Raw genomic sequence first — 19,073 nt, 5'->3', positions numbered from 1 at the left:
CTTGAATCCTTAACGGTGACACTAATTTCTGCAGTTCTTTCAGAAAATGATTGTCCTATTGGATATATTCTCTTGAGTTGTGTTGCATAGTTTCAGTATCTTTGAATTCACTCTTCCATCACATTATCCTTTGATCTGTAGGAAGGGAGGAAACGGCAAAATAGATATGAGGTGGATTTGAGACTCCTATTGAGCCCCCATTGAAGTCGAAGTTGGTTAAGCCACAAATCCTGACTTGAATCTTTGAATTTCAGTGGCTTTCTTGTTATCCAAATCTTAGTGATAGCTTAGAGTCAATTTTCTATTATTCTGGAAATGTTCCTGTTCTCCAGTGCCAATTACCTTGGCAAATAGCCGTACAATCCTTTGGGAAATTTTAGGCAGCAGACATTCTGAATGTATTTGTAATGGTATTGCAATGCCATTCCTAAAGAGTTACAGTAGGTCTTTGACTTAAGACAGGGCTTAATCTGGGTTTGCGTTTCATCAAACAGAAAACAATTATAAGCCCTCCCAGCTAATCAAACTAGTATATTATATCCTGTGCATCTATATTAATCAATTCATCCTTTTCTAAAATTGTGCTCCTTTCTCCTTGGTACAAGCATCCTCAGAATTCATTCCCATATATGTTTCTCACTTTGCTCATACAAATGATGAAGTTCCATATTTTTTTTTGGTGTAAGACTGCTTCTCCCTCATTTGGCATTTTGTTGTCCCTACTCCAGGGCATGTTGGCATGGGACTAGAGCCATAAGCAAAGGCATCAACCATGTGGTTAGTATGCCTCCACTGGAATCACTCAGTGCTATTGCATTCAGGTCCTACACACCACCGTTCCTGCCATGGGCGCCTGACCTCTCACTTTTACAGTGGGATCCCACTAAGACATGCATCTGAGGAAGCCCCACAAACAGGAAAGAGGTTTGAATACCCTATAACAATATGACTAGTGTTCACCACATTTTACAGGTAGAGAAATGCAAGAAAATGAGAAGTTCTTATTAATTGTATCTTTATCCTAATTGTGTTTTTTAAAATCAGTTCTTATAAAACTCATCTCTTCTATTAAGACTCACACCAAATATATGACTATAAAAATATATTGTTTATAATTGATTTATAATAAATTGAATGGTTCTAGCATATTCATATTTTATATGAAGTATGTGGGGATTTTCTTCCAGCCACTCAACCTTCAGTAGCAATGAAATATGTAGCTAAAAATATCCATAGAACAGAAACCTACTTAGTGTTTATGGCAGCAATACATATTTCAGAAGGAATTGTATGGCTATAGTATTTAGAATTTTCATGTTACTTTAAAAATGGAAATTTACTTATAAATAATTATATATTAACATTATTAATGAATATTATATACTATCAATATTATATAATTATAATTATAAATCAATACAATAATATAATTATAAAATATAATACATAAATATAAACATACTTATTACATTACATATTTTAGTATACTATTAGAAATATAATTAAAAAAATAATTCCTTATAGTCATATAAGCTGTTGCCAGATTGATAATAAAAATTGACTAGATCTTACCAAAAATTAGCCGAGCATAGTGGCATGCACCTGTAATCCTAGCTACTCAGGAGGCTGAGGTGGGAGGATCACTTGAGCCTGACAGATGGAGGTTGCAGTAAGCCAACATCATGGCACTGCACTCCAGCCTGGGCAACAGAGCAAGACTGCATCTCAAAAAAAAAAAAAAAAAGAATCGATCATGTTGCACGTAATTATAAGGTTTATTTATTTTTTATTTTTTTATTTTTATTATACTTTAAGTTTTAGGGTACATGTGCACAACGTGCAGGTAGGTTTGTTACATATGTATACATGTGCCATGTTGGTGTGCAGCAGCCATTAACTCGTCATTTAACATTAGGTATATCTCCTAATGCTATCCCTCCCCCCTCCCCTCACCCCACAACAGGCCCTGGTGTGTGATGTTCCCCTTCCTGTGTCTATGTGTTCTCATTGTTCACTTCCCACCTATGAGTGAGAACGTGCGGTGTTTGGTTTTTTGTCCTTGCCATAGTTTGCTGAGAATGATGATTTTCAGCTTCATCCATGTCCCTACAAAGGACATGAACTCGTCATTTTTTATGGCTGCATAGTATTCCACGGTGTATAGGTGCCACATTTTCTTAACCCAGTCTATCACTGTTGGACATTTGGGTTTGTTCCAAGTCTTTGCTATTATGAACAGTGCCACAGTAAACATACATGTGCATGTGTCTTTATAGCAGCATGATTTATAATCCTTTGGGTATATACCCAGTAATGGGATTGCTGGGTCAAATGGTATTTCTAGTTAGATCCCTGAGGAATCGCTACACTGACTTCCACAATGGTTGAACTAGTTTACAGTCCCACCAACAGTGTAAAAGTGTTCCTATTTCTCCACATCCTCTCCAGCACCTGTTGTTTCCTGACATTTTAATGATCGCCATTCTAACTGGTGTGAGATGGTATCTCACTGTGGTTTTGATTTGCATTTCTCTGATGGCCAGTGATGATGAGCATTTTTTCATGTGTCTGTTGGCTACATAAATGTCTTCTTTTGAGAAGTGTCTGTTCATATCCTTTGCCCACTTTTTGATGGGGTTGTTTGTTTTTTTCTTGTAAATTTGTTTGAGTTCATTGTAGATTCTGGATATTAGCCCTTTGTCAGATGAGTAGATTGCAAAAATTTTCTCCCATTCTGTAGGTTGCCTGTTCACTCTGATGGTAGTTTCTTTTGCTGTGCAGAAGCTCTTTAGTTTAATGAGATCCCATTTGTCAATTTTGGCTTTGTTGCCATTGCTTTTGATGTTTTAGACATGAAGTCCTTGCCCACGCCTATGTCCTGAATGGTATTGCCTAGGTTTTCTTCTAGGGTTTTAATGGTTTTAGGTCTAACATGTAAGTCTTTAATCCATCTTGAATTAATTTTTGTATAAGGTGTAAGGAAGGGATCCAGTTTCAGCTTTCTACATATGGCTAGCCAGTTTTCCCAGCACCATTTATTAAATAGGGAATCGTTTCCCCGTTTCTTATTTTTGTCAAGTTTGTCAAAGATCAGATGGTTGTAGATATGTGGCATTATTTCTGAGTGCTCTGTTCTGTTCCATTGGTCTATATCTCTGTTTTGGTACCAGTACCATGTTGTTTTGGTTACTGTCGCTGTAAAGAAAGTCATTGGTAGCTTGATGGGGAAGGAAATAAAGGGTATTCAATTAGGAAAAGAGGAAGTCAAATTGTCCCTGTTTGCAGATGACATGATTGTATATCTAGAAAACCCCATGGTCTCAGCCCAAAATCTCCTTAAGCTGATTAGCAACTTCAGCAAAGTCTCAGGATACAAAATCAATGTGCAAAAATCACAAGCATTCCTATACACCAATAACAGACAAACAGAGAGCCAAATCATGAGTGAACTCCCATTCACAATTGCTTCAAAGAGAATAAAATACCTAGGAATCCAACTTACAAGGGACGTGAAGGACCTCTTCAAGGAGAACTACAAACCACTGCTCAATGAAATAAAAGAGGATACAAACAAATGGAAGAACATTCCATGCTCATGGGTAGGAAGAATCAATATCGTGAAAATGGCCATACTGCCCACAATTTGACTTCCTCTTTTCCTAATTGAATACCCTTTATTTCCATCCCCATCAAGCTACCAATGACTTTCTTCACAGAATTGGAAAAAACTAAAGTTCATATGGAACCATAAAACAGCCCGCATCGCCAAGTCAATCTTAAGCCAAAAGAACAAAGCTGGAGGCATCACGCTACCTGACTTCAAATTATAAGGTTTATTGACATTATTTCCCAAAAGTATAGTTTTAAAAAAGTAATCATATAGCATGTGATTCTTTGCTATGATCAAACCTTAATTAGCTAGCTGTTATTTTTATTTTTTTGTTTTTTATTTTTTTGAGATGGAGTTTCACGCTTGTCACCCAGGCTGGAGTGCAATGGCACGATCGCGGCTCACTGCAACCTCTGCCTCCTGGGTTGAAGCAATTCGTCTGCCTCAGTCTCCCAAGTAGCTGGGATTACAGGCATGGCCCCCATGCCCAGCTAATTTTTGTATTATTAGTAGAGAGGAGGTTTCACCATGTCGGCCAGGCTGGTCTCAAACTCCTGACCTCAGGTGATCCACCCTCCTTGACCTCCCAAAGTGCCGGGATTACAAGAGTGGGCTACCACGGCCAGTCAACTAGCTGTTATTCTTTATAACTTATATCATCATATATGGCCAAAAATAAGGCAAGATAATTTCCCAAATTATACCTTAAAAAAGAGATAGTTATCTTAATGTTGGAGTCCTTACAGTTCTCTTATAAGGAAACAATCATCAAATTAATTTGATAAAAATGTATTTTGAGAGGGAAAGACATATTTGCCTGAAATTACATTAATCAATGTTAGTTTAGATGCCTGGATAAAAATACCTTATAATTGGTTAAAAGGCCAGCAAAGGAATTTAAGATGATTTAATAATCATTCCTGAATATATGACATCACAGCTTGAAGTGTTTGCAGTTTAAAAAGTAGCAAAAGTAACAAAAACACTGGTTTTAGGTAACAGCTTTAGGGAAAATGGAGAAATCACCATATATTCATTTGTACTTACATGGTAAGCCCATATGACATTTTATTTTGCAGCTCACCATAAAGCTACCAGCAAAGCAAACATAATTATAAATTTTATATGGATTTGCATATGACTGTACTTACGTACACATACAATTACATATGCTAATAAATGACTATATTTATGTATGTGTATTGTCATATGACTTATAGAAAATGAGTTATTCTTTCCTATATACTTAGTTCTTATTTTTATAACATTTCTTCCCTTTAACCAGTTTTTAAAATTGATTAAACAATGTTGTAATTATTTCTAAAATTCTGATTATAGGTTTTTTTTAATAAATTCAACAACCCTTCATACTAAAAACTCTCGATAAATTAGGTATTGATGGGACGTATCTCAAAATAATAAGAGCTATCTATTACAAACCCACAGCCAATATCATACTGAATGGACAAAAATTGGAAGCATTCCCTTTGAAAACTGGCACAAGACAGGGATGCCCTCTCTCACCACTTCTATTCAACATAGTGTTGGAAGTTCTGGCCAGGGCAATCAGGCAGGAGAAGGAAATAAAGGGTATTCAGTTAGGAAAAGAGGAAGTCAAACTGTCCCTGTTTGCAGATGACATGATTGTATATCTAGAAAACCCCATTGTCTCAGCCCAAAATCTCCTCAAGCTGATAAGCAACTTCAGCAAAGTCTCAGGATACAAAATCAATGTACAAAAATCACAAGCATTCTTGTACAACAGTCACAGACAAACAGAGAGCCAAATCATGAGTGAACTCCCATTCACAATTGCTTCAAAGAGAGTAAAATACCTAGGAATCCAACTTACAAGAGATGTGAAAGACCTCTTCAAGGAGAACTACAAACCACTGCTCAATGAAATAAAAGAGGATACAAACAAATGGAAGAACATTCCATGCTCATGGGTTGGAAGAATCAATATTGTGAAAATGGCCATACTGCGCAAGGTAATTTATAGATTCAATGCCATCCCCATCAAGCTACCAATGACTTTCTTCACAGAATTGGAAAAAACTACTTTAAAGTTCATATGGAACCAAAAAAGAGCCCACATTGCCAAGTCAATCCTAATCCAAAAGAACAAAGCTGGAGGCATCACGCTACCTGACCTCAAACTATACTACAAGGCTACAGTAAACAAAACAGCATGGTACTGGTACCAAAACAGAGACATAGATCAATGGAACACAACAGAGCCCTCAGAAATAATGCCACATATCTACAACTATCTGATCTTTGACAAACCTGACAAAAACAAGCAATGGGAAAACAATTCCCTATTTAATAAATGGTGCTGCGAAAGCTGGCTAGCCATATGTAGAAAGCTGAAACTGGATCCCTTCCTTACATCTTATACAAAAATTAATTCAAGATGGATTAAAGACTTACATGTTAGACCTAAAACCATTAAAACCCTAGAAGAAAACCTAGGCAATACCATTCAGGACATAGGCATGGGCAAGGACTTCATGTCTAAAACATCAAAAGCAATGGCAACAAAGCCAAAATTGACAAATGGGATCTAATTAAACTAAAGAGCTTCTGCACAGCAAAAGAAACTCCCATCAGAGTGAACAGGCAACCTACAGAATGGGAGAAAATTTTTGCAATCTACTCATCTGACAAAGGGCTAATATCCAGAATCTACAATGAACTCAAACAAATTTACAAGAAAAAAACAAACAACCCCATCAAAAAGTGGGCAAAGGACATGAACAGACACTTCTCAAAAGAAGATATTTATGCAGCCAAAAAACACATGCAAAAATGCTTATGATCACTGGCCATCAGAGAAATGCAAATCAAAACCACAGTGAGATACCATCTCACACCAGTTAGAATGGCGATCATTAAAATGTCAGGAAACAACAGGTGCTGGAGAGGATGTGGAGAAATAGGAACACTTTTACACTGTTGGTGGGACTGTAAACTAGTTCAACCATTGTGGAAGTCAGTGTGGCGATTCCTCAGGGATCTAGAACTAGAAATACCATTTGACCCAGCCATCCCATTACTGGGTATATACCCAAAGGACTATAAATCATGCTGCTATAAAGACACATGCACACGTATGTTTATTGTGGCACTGTTCACAATAGCAAAGACTTGGAACCAACCCAAATGTCCAACAACGATAGACTGGATTAAGAAAATGTGGCACATATACACCATGGAATACTATGCAGCCATAAAAAATGATGAGTTGATGTCCTTTGCAGGGACATGGATGAAACTGGAAACCATCATTCTCAGTAAACTATCGCAAGGACACAAAACCAAACACCACATGTTCTCACTCATAGGTGGGAATTGAACAATGAGAACTCATGGACACAGGAAGGGGAACATCACACTCCGGGGACTGTTGTGGGGTGGGGGGAGGGGGGAGGGACAGCATTAGGAGATATACCTAATGCTAAATGACAAGTTAATGGGTGCAGCACACCAACATGGCACATGGATACATATGTAACAAACCTGCACATTGTGCACATGTACCCTAAAACTTAAAGTATAATAATAAAAAAAGATGTCAAATATTCATAGACAGGATCATGGCATACCCACACTACTGTGACTTCTTGGCAAGTTAGGACTTTCATCAAGGCTGTATGTGAACATCACTCATGAAATTATTTGGGCCTTTCCCACAGTATGTTCCTCTAACATAAGAAGAAAAAATTAGACAAAATTACAATAATCTCCAATAAGGTCCAAGTATATCTTCATTACACATTCTCAGAAAGAGGCAACATGAGGTTGGAACTGGGAAGGTTAAGACCTCACCACAGAGTAGATGCAGTAGGTACAATTGTGAAAATATAGCCAGTTTAATGAGCAGATATCTAAAATAGGTCTTTATGTGCTACACATTTAAAGTAATTTGCCAGTAGAAAGTCTCTTAAGCATGTGTATTTCTCAAAGTTACATCTTCGTTGTGAAGAAAACTAGCATGGCCTGGAAGTCCAGTCTTATGACTTGTTAGTCATGCCGTGAGGTTTTCTCAAACTGGAGAAGGGTGGATTTTTACTTGTGATTAGACAGACTTCTTCACATGAACAGAAAATCAGCAGGAGGTAGAGGCACACCCGTGCATAACTTTCTGGTGAAGCCTTCCCTGCAATCGCAAGAGAAGGGTTACGAAATCTCAGATCTCATCAGTGAGCGGGTCAAGTCAAGAGAAATTTTTAAGAGGATAGTGAAGGATGAAAGGCATTATCATGACCAGAAGGTCAGTGGCTCATGCTGCTAAAGACAAGAGAGAAGAAACCAAATATATTTGTTGTTTAAAGCTTACAAACGCTGGTTTTCTCTTAGAGCCCACCTTTATTTTTCCTTCATGTTCTGCACTGCATCCCCCATACCTGGCAGTGTACCAGGCACAAGTTGCTTAATAAATGTTCGTTGAATTAATAAATCATTGTGCAAACCTCTCAAATCTATCTTCATTCTGCATTTCAATTCACTTTCTCCACAGCTTATAGATCACTATATTAAAGTATATGCAAATACTTTAATAAATCATAATGTTTTCTCTGTAGAACAAATATCTTTTGTTTCCTTATGTGTATTTTAAGTGTAATTTAAAATTCATTTTATTTTTATTAAGGTAATCCATCTCATAATTTAAAACAAAATCAAAGTCTACAGTTCTTGTGGAACAGTGCAGATCGCTTCCTAAGCCCTGGTCTTAATCCTCACAGGCAAACATTTGACTCTTTTAGTAGCTTTTTAACTGTACTTTTATATGTCTAACTGGTTTGCTTATCCTGCTATTTATTTAGCAACTTTACACATTATTTATTGATTTTTGTTATAATAGTTGAGGGTTTAGTTGTCTTACATGCACATATACACAGATAGTCTTTTCCTCTGCCATCCTCCACGTGTAGCTTTATTGTAGTTTAGGGTTAATTCTCTTGTCAGCGTTCCCAACATTTTTATTATGTCCAGATCTGAACAAAGTGGTATTCTATCATAATGTTTCTTTTCTCTTGCAACTTTTTGTTTCTCATGGAGTTAATAATGTCCTTTTAAAGCTAGTTCAGCACACTTTGTACCTATTGTATGTTATTCACAATTGCCTCCAACTGATCTTTAAAACTGTAACAAAATGATCTAACTGTTGTAACAACTCTAAAAAATCTTCTTGGCATCATACAATACAAGTTCACTTCTAGCTCATGTGGTAGTCCAACGTGTGGCAGCTGAGGTAGCCATGTCACACCCTAACTCAGGTTCATGACTTTTCATCTAGGGGCTTTCATGTCTTCTAGCGGCTTAGAGCTCTTCGTTGATTCTTCGCATCTGCACACTAGTAAGGGAAGAGGGGAAGTGTGGAGGATCTCAGGGGTTATTTTATGGGCATACCCTGGAAGTGATGTACATGACTTCTGCCCACAATCCATGAACCAGACCTCAGTGACATGCCTCCCCACCTGCAAGGAGCTAAGAAATGAAATCTAGTGTGGTGCTCAGGAAAAAGAACAGAACAAGGAATCTGGTGGGCACTTCCCACTATCTACTGTGTTTTCAAATGCACGTGTGTATCAAACAATCTATCATTTTCTTTCCATTTTTTTTCTTGGAGACATTCCTACTGCAAGCCATCTCTTCACCTCTCTTTAGGCCTGCTTCACACTTATTGCTCTGGAGAATTTATTTTACTGCCTCTTATGTTGGGCCTGCATGTTTGGGGTTTCATCTCTTCCTCTTTCTTGATTTATAAGCTTGTTTGGGGAACTGTTACTTTAAAATGGCACACAGGATGTATGTTTTTTAAGTCCTTGCATATCTGAAAACTTTTTTAAATCAAGCTTGGCTGACAGTTTGTCTTGGTATACAATTCTAAGTTCAAAATAATTTCATTTAAAAAATGTGAAGGCATTCAAAGAAACTTCTGGATCCATTATTGCTCTTGAGAAATCCAGTGCAATTTTTTTTTCTTGTATATGATCTACTTTATGTCTCTGGAAGATGTTTTAAGTTTTTCTCTTTATTCCTGCATTTCTTTTATCTCAGAATGATATATCTCCATGAGTTTAAGTATTTGATTAATTTAAAGGATTGTTTTCCTGGATGTTTAGTGAAACTTTTGATTCCCAAAGTTCATCATCTTCATTTCTGGTATTGTTTTTACATTGTTTTCAAATTAGTGTTTTTATCCTTTTCTGCATAGAAAGAACTCTTTTCTAGAGCTTTCTGAGATTTCCATTAGTCAGAACTTTTTTCCATTTTTTGAAAATTTCTACAGCTAAATAGAGAGACTTTTCAACTTAGTCTTCTAACCCATCTGTCAGTTTTTTTGTAAATGTTGAGTATATTTTCAATTTCAAAAGATTTTTTTTTCTGTTTTGTATATAAATTTTTTTTGTATTCATTATCTCTAGGAGCGGGGTAAAAAGGCATGTGTTCAGTTCATCTTGTTGAACCACAAATTACTCTAGTTTACTTTCTCCAGAAAATAAACCTCCAGTCTCCTGGAAGCTGGATTGAGCAGATGGAGGAACTTATGGTTGGTTGATTGTGTGACAGTGGGGAAGGGAACTTTGGGTCCAAGCATTCCAATATACAGATGTATAACCAAACCCCTGTGTTTACCCCACCTCCTGGCCTCCTTCTATGCTGAGATTTCTGCCTCCTAGGCCTCAGCCTGCCCAGGTTTTGCAGGAAGAATTGGCTTGCTTTTTTCCATAATCTCTTCTGCAGGCATGCAGTATATAGAATCCTCTGCTCTTCCAAATCAGTTACCACTTTTCCATCTGATTTAGCTTCTTCCAAAATTTATTACAAGTTTATCTGTTATTTTATCTGCTTATTTGTCTTTGTGATTCAATAACATTTTAAAAAATTCATTTATTCTTGTAATAAAGCAGTTTGAGGAGAGATGAAATACATGTGATAATTTTGCCATTTGTAACTACACATCACTCCATGTACATTAACGTTTACCTCAGTGCCATATTGATTAAATTAGACAGATGTTATGTCTAGTTAAGTTGTGCTACATAAACTCCAGGTACAGGAAGACCTTATTACTATTATTATCATGACACGTAATGCTGTCACCTGGTTTTCACTGGTTTTCCACTGTTTTTTATTCTGCTCTACCTCTGGTCAAAGTGGCCTTCATGGAGTGGCCAAGCAACATTTCTCTTATGTCTTCCTACTCTTTCTCTTCCTTGGAACCCCTCTTCCCAGGGAAGGAAATGTTCCACCACTCTCTGGTAGTGTCACTATGTAACACTGCTGGATCTGAGCCTTGGAACCTCATAGACAGGACTGTATATGGCAAGCCACTCCAGGGAGAGCTATCCCTGCAAGAATTGGCCCTATAAAGCAGGTGACATACTTATCTAGGGAAAGGTGGCAAGGAGAGTCATCAATAAATATGTGGGTCAGATTTTCTCATGGCAGGAACCTTTTCTAGAAGTTGCAGGGAGGTAGCACAACACAGTGACCACTATGAGCTTGGCATTCAGGATCAATAGACCTGACTTCCACCATTTGAACTTCATCACTTTGGACAGATTTACTGCGACTTTCCCAACCTCAGTTACCTCATTCTGAAAATGGAGACAATAAATATAATAGACACCTTGCCTATTTCACAGTAATGTTGTGAAAGCCAAATGAGATGAAACTCTATTGCATACAGGAAATAATAGCTATTAGGATTAATGTCAGTAGTGGACACATGAACTAGATAAAGAATATGGGTTATCATTGTATAGCACAGAGGGTGATTTTAAATCAATGTGTTAACTGTGGAAAAGATTCAAGGTTCTTATATTCTTTATTTCTGTCTGGGCCCAAGGACACACACTTGTTATATACTTAGATATTGTTGTTAAATGCAAAGTAGATTTATCATAAATATAGATTCCAAGCATACATGCTTTGAAAATCTACAATCTGAGCCTCATACACTTTTATGCAGTAGATCCAAAATAATTTTTATGAACTGGGTCTTACTTGGGGAGAATAGAGTAGATTAAGTGTTACCAAAATTGTAAGTATAGCCAACACATTCATAGAACTTACTGTGCCAGGCACGTTCTACGCACATTACTGATATGAAGTCAATTCTTCACAATAACACTATGAAGGCATTATTATTACTCTTCTTTTCAACTTTCAAGAACATTGAAGGACATAAAATAGAACTTCTTTAATAGTTTCATAACAGAATAGACAGATTTCTATGAGACCAAAGTGTTTTCTCTAATACTCCATTTTTCCACTGCTTTGCTATTGTTGGTTTTATGTTTTGGTTTGGGCTATTCCTTTGCTCCCTTCTACAAGAAATTCTCTGGGAGCTGATAACAGCAGTGTCTCCCAGATTGTCTCTAGGCCATCAAATAAGAACCAAGTTAAGCAATTACAATTCAAGCAGTCATTGGCATCTCATTGTTTACAAACATGAATGCAAGCCACAGGTTTGGAACTTTTAAATTTTGTTCACAGAGGAGTAAATTGGTTGTTATTATAATGTACCCAACCTTGTGTTCTTACCTTTACTACCAGTCTGTAAATTAGGGATGTCTGAATGTGTCTAAAATGTAATCCCAAGACGGGCAGCCAGGATCTTTGCTTTGTGGACGAATGTAATGTGTTTAGAACAGGGCATAGCACATAGTAGGTGCTTAACAAATATTTGTTCATTGCCTCCGTGTGCTCATTATCTTACTTAGTGGTAACCTATTGATCTCTGAAGTGAGTTTAAGAAGTGAAGTAGGGCTTTGGGAAGTGAATTTGGATGTTGCATACTGATTAATGCATTCATACGAACACATCCTAACTTTTAAAATATTAATTTCTTTCCAACGCCCTCTTTTATTTCCCGAGGCCATCCTCTGCTCCTCATTCTCAATCCCTCGCCTTCACTCCCCATAGTTAATGAGACACCGCCTCAGAGGAGAGAACGCAATGCCAGGGCCCCAGTTCTTCTCACAGCGCCCTGGGCTCTTTGAATGCGAGACATCAAAGAAAACACAGAATAAAAATGCATAAAAATGAGCTCGCTGCTAGGCTAGAAGCCCCACAGTGTGGAGACTTCATGCCCGAGCTGAGTGTGTTTCTCACTGCAGCAGTTGAGTCACCAGCAAGACTTGCCTGAGGTGAGCTCCGCACATCCGCGTTGGGACTTGCAGACACGCCTTCTTCTCACACAAACCCTACCCAGCCCCGCCGCTGCGGCGGACTCCGAGGGTGGTGCCACCAGCCCTGCCACTCGCAGTCCTGACGGGCAGGGGCTGCAGACCGCCCGGCCTTGGACCCATCTGGAGCCACAGGTTGGAGGAGATAAGGAGCTGTCCCCGTGCTCATCGCCCTGTGGAGCAGATCCTGTCTCCTTGCTGACGGTGGAGCCCGGGAGTTCCAGGGCTTGGGAAGGGGAAGGAAACCTCTCTGAAATCTGACACCTGCTCTCCCGGCAAGGAAACTTCGCAGCCTGGTGAGTTGGGAAGGCGGGCTGTTGCTGATGGAACGCGTTCCTACCCACCCGGGTGCTGCAGTGCCGGCCTGCGCCGTGGCAAGTGAGGCCTCTGTGTGTGTGTGTGTGTGTGTGTGTGTGTGTGTGTGTGTGTGTGTGCATGTGTGAGTGCGTGTGCACCTTCGATCGCGGTTTCCAGCGGAAATCCTTGCAAAGAAGACAGTAGTGATGTGTGCTGCACGGATGGCATGGGCCAACTCGACCTGGCTCTCTTTGAGTGTTTGCTTATCAAACAGCTGGTTACCACCAAAAAAAGCAAAAAGAAAAACAAAAAGCCTAGGCACAGCAATGCCAATTTCCTTTCATTAGCATCTCAAAAAACTACCAAAATAATAAATAAGAAAAAGCATAGATGGTGATGTGCTTAGAGTTTCATTCCAGGAGGAGTGACTTTAGTGAGGCAAGCCAGGAGAGTAATAAGACATTTATATGCACTTCCTTAGATGAAATAGCCACAGAGACCTTAAGAGTACTTTCTGTTTTCCAATTTTTTGCTCTGTTACTTTCGAATTCTGATCTAAGTGTCGCACCAACTAGGGTATATGTGTGCGTGTGTGTTCGCTCAACTGGTCACAATAAATTAGCTTTCAAGACTTTCCCACCCAATGCAACATTGATTAAGCCTCTGAAAACTACTGAAGTAGGTGAACTGTAAGCAGAGACTGTGTTCCTAGGAAAAAGCTGTGTTTGGTTAGAGCCTTCACACCTGTATCATGTTTTATGAGTTTTTTATGTCAAGATGTAAAGCTAAAGGTCTGTAATTCCAGTTGTTTTAAACTGCACATCATTAAATTAAGCCCAAAGTAATAACATATAATTTCAAGGTTATTAACAACAAAATTATTGTTTAATATAATGCAGCTCTGAATTTTGATTTTGTTTTGTTTATAAGAAAAATGTCTACAGTTCTCAATATTTAGTTATATTCACACATATTCAATATATATACAATATACAGGGTTTTATGGTTATAAATTTTGAAAAGTTGAGGGAAAAGATAGAGTTAAGCATTATTATAAACTCAGATATTTAAGTTTAATGAATTTTCAAGCTGCTGTAAAGTCCATATTGCAGTGATGAAGAGAGAGTCATACCTGTCATGTGCCATAGCCCCTCAAATAGTTATTTTTCATAGTTTCCTAGCATAATCCTCTACCCAGACGGGGTCAGCCATCCTCGAAGGCAAGAGGTGATTCCTGCCAGTGACCAAAAAAGGGTAATCTTGACAGATAGTTTAATATTAATGGAGCTTTTCTGTTTCAGAATTGACTATGGCCTCTCATACAGTGTTACTGTCATTGCTTTCGAAAGGAAAACAAAACATAGCAGATAAAACTGGATGAGCCTGTTCTCATAGTTGCCAAGAAGGGATAAAGGGAATCTGTTGAATGTAAGCAAACCACAGTTCCCCTTTCTCATAGGTCATTTCTGGAACAGGCATGTTTGACCCAATAGGGAAGGTAACCCTAATATAATTGATCTTCTTGGTAGAAGATCAGTTGGTATGCCAGTTTGCACTACAACTGTATGTTGGTTTCAGAATTGCTGATCATTTATTTCACTGTTTTTCTGGAAAAATAGAAGTTATCCAAATGTCCAGGTGGTTCAGAATAGAAACCTGCTCTTTTCCCACCTTCACTCCTGCAAATTTTTGGTTAGGTTTTTGGGCTCTCAGATCAGTAGGGCATGAAATATAGAACAATTACTCATATAAAACTCATCTCACAGTTAATCTAGTTTCTTCAGTTGATTCATCAAGGCAGGTTGACCAATAGTTCAGCTCTTAAGCAAGTAATTGTAATGTCGAGATGCAAGGAAATGATTTCAATAAAAACAGACAGGACAAACCAGGTGTTTCCCATGAAGAATATGTCACTTTCTAAAGATGGCTGCCAAATGGGAATGATTTTTTAAAAAACTCATTATTCAGTATATATGGGGCTTAAGTATATCCTATAGAAGTAGGAAGCAGCAACATCACTACGCATAATAACGAACCTATTGTAAACCCCAAATATGGTGTTGATAATATTACTCAATTTGTTTCACACCCTTTGCAATCATTATTCATGTTCTCCAAATATTAACCTCCCATTGGCACTCCTTAAATAAGACAAACTTGTCTAGATTGCCAATAAGAGTAACACTCTATCAAATGACCAAAAAAACTTCAATGAATTTTGTCTTTTTAATTAAACAACTGCTCAATATACTGAGATAATTAATTAAGTTGCTTGTTCATTTATTCAACAAATATTTGTTAAAAGTGTTATGCAGTGTTCTGGGCTCTGTGTGGACAGAAGTGGATCAAAATTCCTGACCTTATAAAGCTTATCCTTTACCAGGGAGACAAAGACCAATCTAGATAAGCAGGGTGAGTCTATGGCACAGTAGCGAGAAGTGCTCAGCAGAGAGTATAAAGCCGAGGAGGCATGCAGAAAGTGTCAGTGGCTGGGGTCAGGGCGGACTGAAACTCCAGATCAGATGCCCAGGAAAAGCCTCACTGAGACGATATTTTAGTATCGATCTGAGGCAAGTAAGGCAATGATCCATGTGGATATGTGGAGGAAGAGCATTCTAGATTGAAGCATTCTGGCATCTTTCAGGAACAGCAAAGAAGCCCATGAACCTGGCACAGAGGGAGTGAGATGGGGGTGGCAAGAAATGGGGAAGAGGAGATAATGGGGACAGGTCTTGGAGGACTTTGAAGGTCCTAATAAATATGTTGGCCTTTGTTTTTTATTCCAAGTAAAATGATAAAACACTATGATTTAGATATAGCCCATTGCACATTTTTCAATAAATATTTACTGATCATACTATGAACTTTAATATTCTTCTAAGCACTGTGGATAACAGAGGTTAGTGAGATATACAAGGCCTCTCCTGTCATGGACATTATATCTGGGGTTTGGAGAGAGACAGATAAGTAAATAAACAAATTAGTAATTCTGGAACTTTTAGTGATACTAAGAAAAAAAAAATGTTAAAGGGTAATATAATGAGAGTGACCTGAATGGGACTGTGTGATTTAGTGGTCAAGAAAAGCCTCAGGGGAGGTGATTTTTTTTTTTTTTTTTTAAACCAAGACAGTCTTGCTCTGTCGCCAGGCTGGAGTGCAGTGGCACGATCTTGGCTCACTGCAACCTCCGCCTCCTGGGTTCAGGTAATTCTCCTGCTTCAGCCTCCTGAGTAGCTGTGACTACAGGCGTGCACCACCATGCCCAGCTAATTTTTGTATTTTTAGTAGAGACGGGGTTTCATCATGTTGGTCAGGATGATCTCCATCTCCTGACCTCATGATCTGCCCACCTCAGTCTCCCAAAGTGCTGGGATTACAGGCGTGAGCCACCACACCCGGCCAGGTGATCTTTTTAAAAGATCACTCTGGCTTCCTTGAAAAGACTAAGTAGTAGGGTGACCAGAGTAGAAAAGAATCCAGTTAGGAGGCTATTGCAGTAGACCAGCTACAACAGTGGCATAGATTAGGGTCAGAACAGTGGCCACTGAGAGAAGTAGATAGATTCAGGAAATATTTGAAGGCAGAGCTGACAGAACTTGCTAATAAATTGGATAAAGGTGGAAGTGAAGAAAAGAAAGAACCAAATGATCAACAGGATTCCTACTGAAGACACTGGGTAGACAGAAGGCCGTTTCCTAAGATGGATAAAGCTAGGGAAGAAATGGTTTTAATGGGAAATGAAGAATTTCTTTGCAGCCTTTTAAAGTGTTTTTCAACATCCGAGTGGAATTATCAACTTGGGCTTTTGCATATATGAATCTGGAGCACCTAGAGGACATCATAGCTGGATATAGAAATTTCAGAGGCAAGTGGCTATGGATAATACTATTTAGAGTGATAGCCTTGAGGACATCACTCAGAGAGAGATTACAGAGAAAAAATTGGGGCTTGAAGATGCAGCTCTGGCTTATTCGGACATTTGGGACCTTGCATGGGAGGAGTCAGTAAAAAGCCATTCAAGTGAAAGGTAAAACGTAAGAGAGTGTCATCATGAACCTAAGCCAGGATTTTTTTTGGGATGAAGGGCGTGGTCCATGGTGTCAAACAGGGCCAAGATAAACAGTGAGATGAGGACAGGGAAGTGATGATTGCATGTGGCAGTGTGGAATCACTGGCAGCTCGGGAAAGAGACAGAGTCCTCAAAATAAGATATTCAGAAAAACTAACTTTAAAAAATTCTGAAAATAGCATTTCACCTAATTCTAAAGAGAATTGAAAAGAGGCCCCCAGAAAAACTCATGAGGCTACGTACACAGAAGCTCTAATAAATTCAGTTTTTTAAAATGACTTGTAGAACAGATGAATAAAGGAAACATATAATTAGAAATACTTAACGAAGGTGTTGTCTGAGCTATAAGCATAGTTTGAAGAAGAGTAATGCACAGTGAGCCAAAGCTTAGGAAAAAATGCTCAGGAGGACAAAAGATTACTTTCACATTGTTTGAAACAAAGCAGTGAATAAAGAAGGGTCATCTCCCTTCATGCTGATGCTGGTGAACGTGAGAGAAAGTAGAATTACTCAGTTTCTATTTTAAGTCCCTCTTCTTTCTTTTTTTTTTTTTTTTTTTGAGATGGAGTTTCTGTTGCCCAGGCTGGAGTGCAATGGCGTGATCTCAGCTCATTGCACTCTCTGCTCCCAGGGTTCAAGCGATTCTCCCACCTCAGCCTCCCAAGTAGCTGGGATTACAGGCATGTGCCACCACACCAGGCTAATTTTTGTATTTTTAGTAGAGGTGGGGTTTCACCATGTTGGCTAGGCTGGTCTTGAACTCCTGACCTCAGGTGATCCGCCTGCCTTGGCCTCCCAAAGTGTTGGGATTACAGGTGTGTACCATTGCACCTGGCCATGAATCCCTCTTCTTTCTACATGAAAGAAAATAGCCTTCAAAATGGAAGGTCTAGACAACACCAACAGAAAATTAAAATCAAAGAAAGCTGAGAAGTTATTGTGACTGCAAATAACTTCTTTAAATGAGAAAGACTAATGGCAGAAGGAGTCAAGAGGACCTCTGTGAGGAAACGGCATTTCATTTGAGACTTAAAGGTTGCCTGGTTGCTAGTCAGGTGAAGAGGTTGAGAAAGAACAAACTAGACGGTGCAAAAGGATTTGCTGAATTCTTAACCTGGGAAAGAGCTTGGAGCGTTCACGAAACTGAGAAAAGGAGTTTGGAGAATGGAAAGCAGGTGGCAGAGAGAGGCACAAGGTGAGTCTGGAGGCACCAATGGGGAAGAGTCATTGCAGAAACTAGAGAAGACCAATGAGGATCAGGAAGTGCAGCAACCTAAAACTTACTCGTCAGAGGTGTTATAGAGATGGCTTCTACTGGGAGGTTGAATTAACAACCCTCAAGCTCTCATCCAAAGCTGTAATCCTACAAATACAAGAACACAATTTGTTTAATATTTGATAATGTTTTCTAGATTTTTTAAATTAAGAATTGATTGTGAAAGTTTAGTTATAAAATATAAAACAGATCAAAGCAAATTAAGTAGTAGCTGCCATATAAAGCAAATGTTTAATATCCAGAAAAGCAGGAAAAACGTTTCTAGGTAGCTACAGCTGTGTTCAAGGATACCAAGACCCACTCACATAGTTTTGGGAACAGTTTCATATAGAGGAGAGACAGACTTCATATATTGGTGGGATTTAAACCAGTAGGAAGTCTATTATTAGTCAAATATTGCTAGTGTCAAGTAGTGTATAACTATAGACAGGGCTTTCAGTCTTCTTAAGGATCTTGATTTTCTCCTGTGTAAAAAAAAAAGGTAAGGGTTAATTATTCTGACATCCCTACTGTTCAGCTCTAGACTTGGGCAACACATAATTCTTGTTTTATGATTACTTCCTTCCTTCTTTCCTTCTTTTTTCCTTTTCTTCCTTCCATTTATGTGTCTATCCCTCT

At 38.5% G+C, this 19,073-nt stretch overlaps 1 protein-coding gene across 3 annotated transcripts in view; it reads left to right on the top strand.

The window, feature by feature from the left end:
* The window catches only part of RAB27B (RAB27B, member RAS oncogene family), a 183,453-nt gene that overhangs the window by 102,363 nt on the left and 62,017 nt on the right, over positions 1 to 19,073 (top strand). The window contains exon 1 of one of the 3 annotated variants that reach the window (XM_030810397.1): positions 12,610 to 13,109. The exons of 1 other annotated variant lie outside the window; for it this stretch is intronic. The gene's annotated coding sequence lies outside the window, so the exon portion shown is untranslated. Of the gene's footprint in view, positions 1 to 12,609; positions 13,110 to 14,460; positions 14,539 to 19,073 lie in introns of those variants that run through there. One more of the 3 variants, XM_030810398.1, reaches the window with a different exon arrangement.

Source organism: Nomascus leucogenys, chromosome 4 (genome assembly GCF_006542625.1).
Source record: "Nomascus leucogenys isolate Asia chromosome 4, Asia_NLE_v1, whole genome shotgun sequence".
Lineage (NCBI taxonomy): Eukaryota > Metazoa > Chordata > Mammalia > Primates > Hylobatidae > Nomascus > Nomascus leucogenys.
Note: the sequence above shows the minus strand (reverse complement) of the source record. Positions and strands in the feature narration are given on the sequence as shown.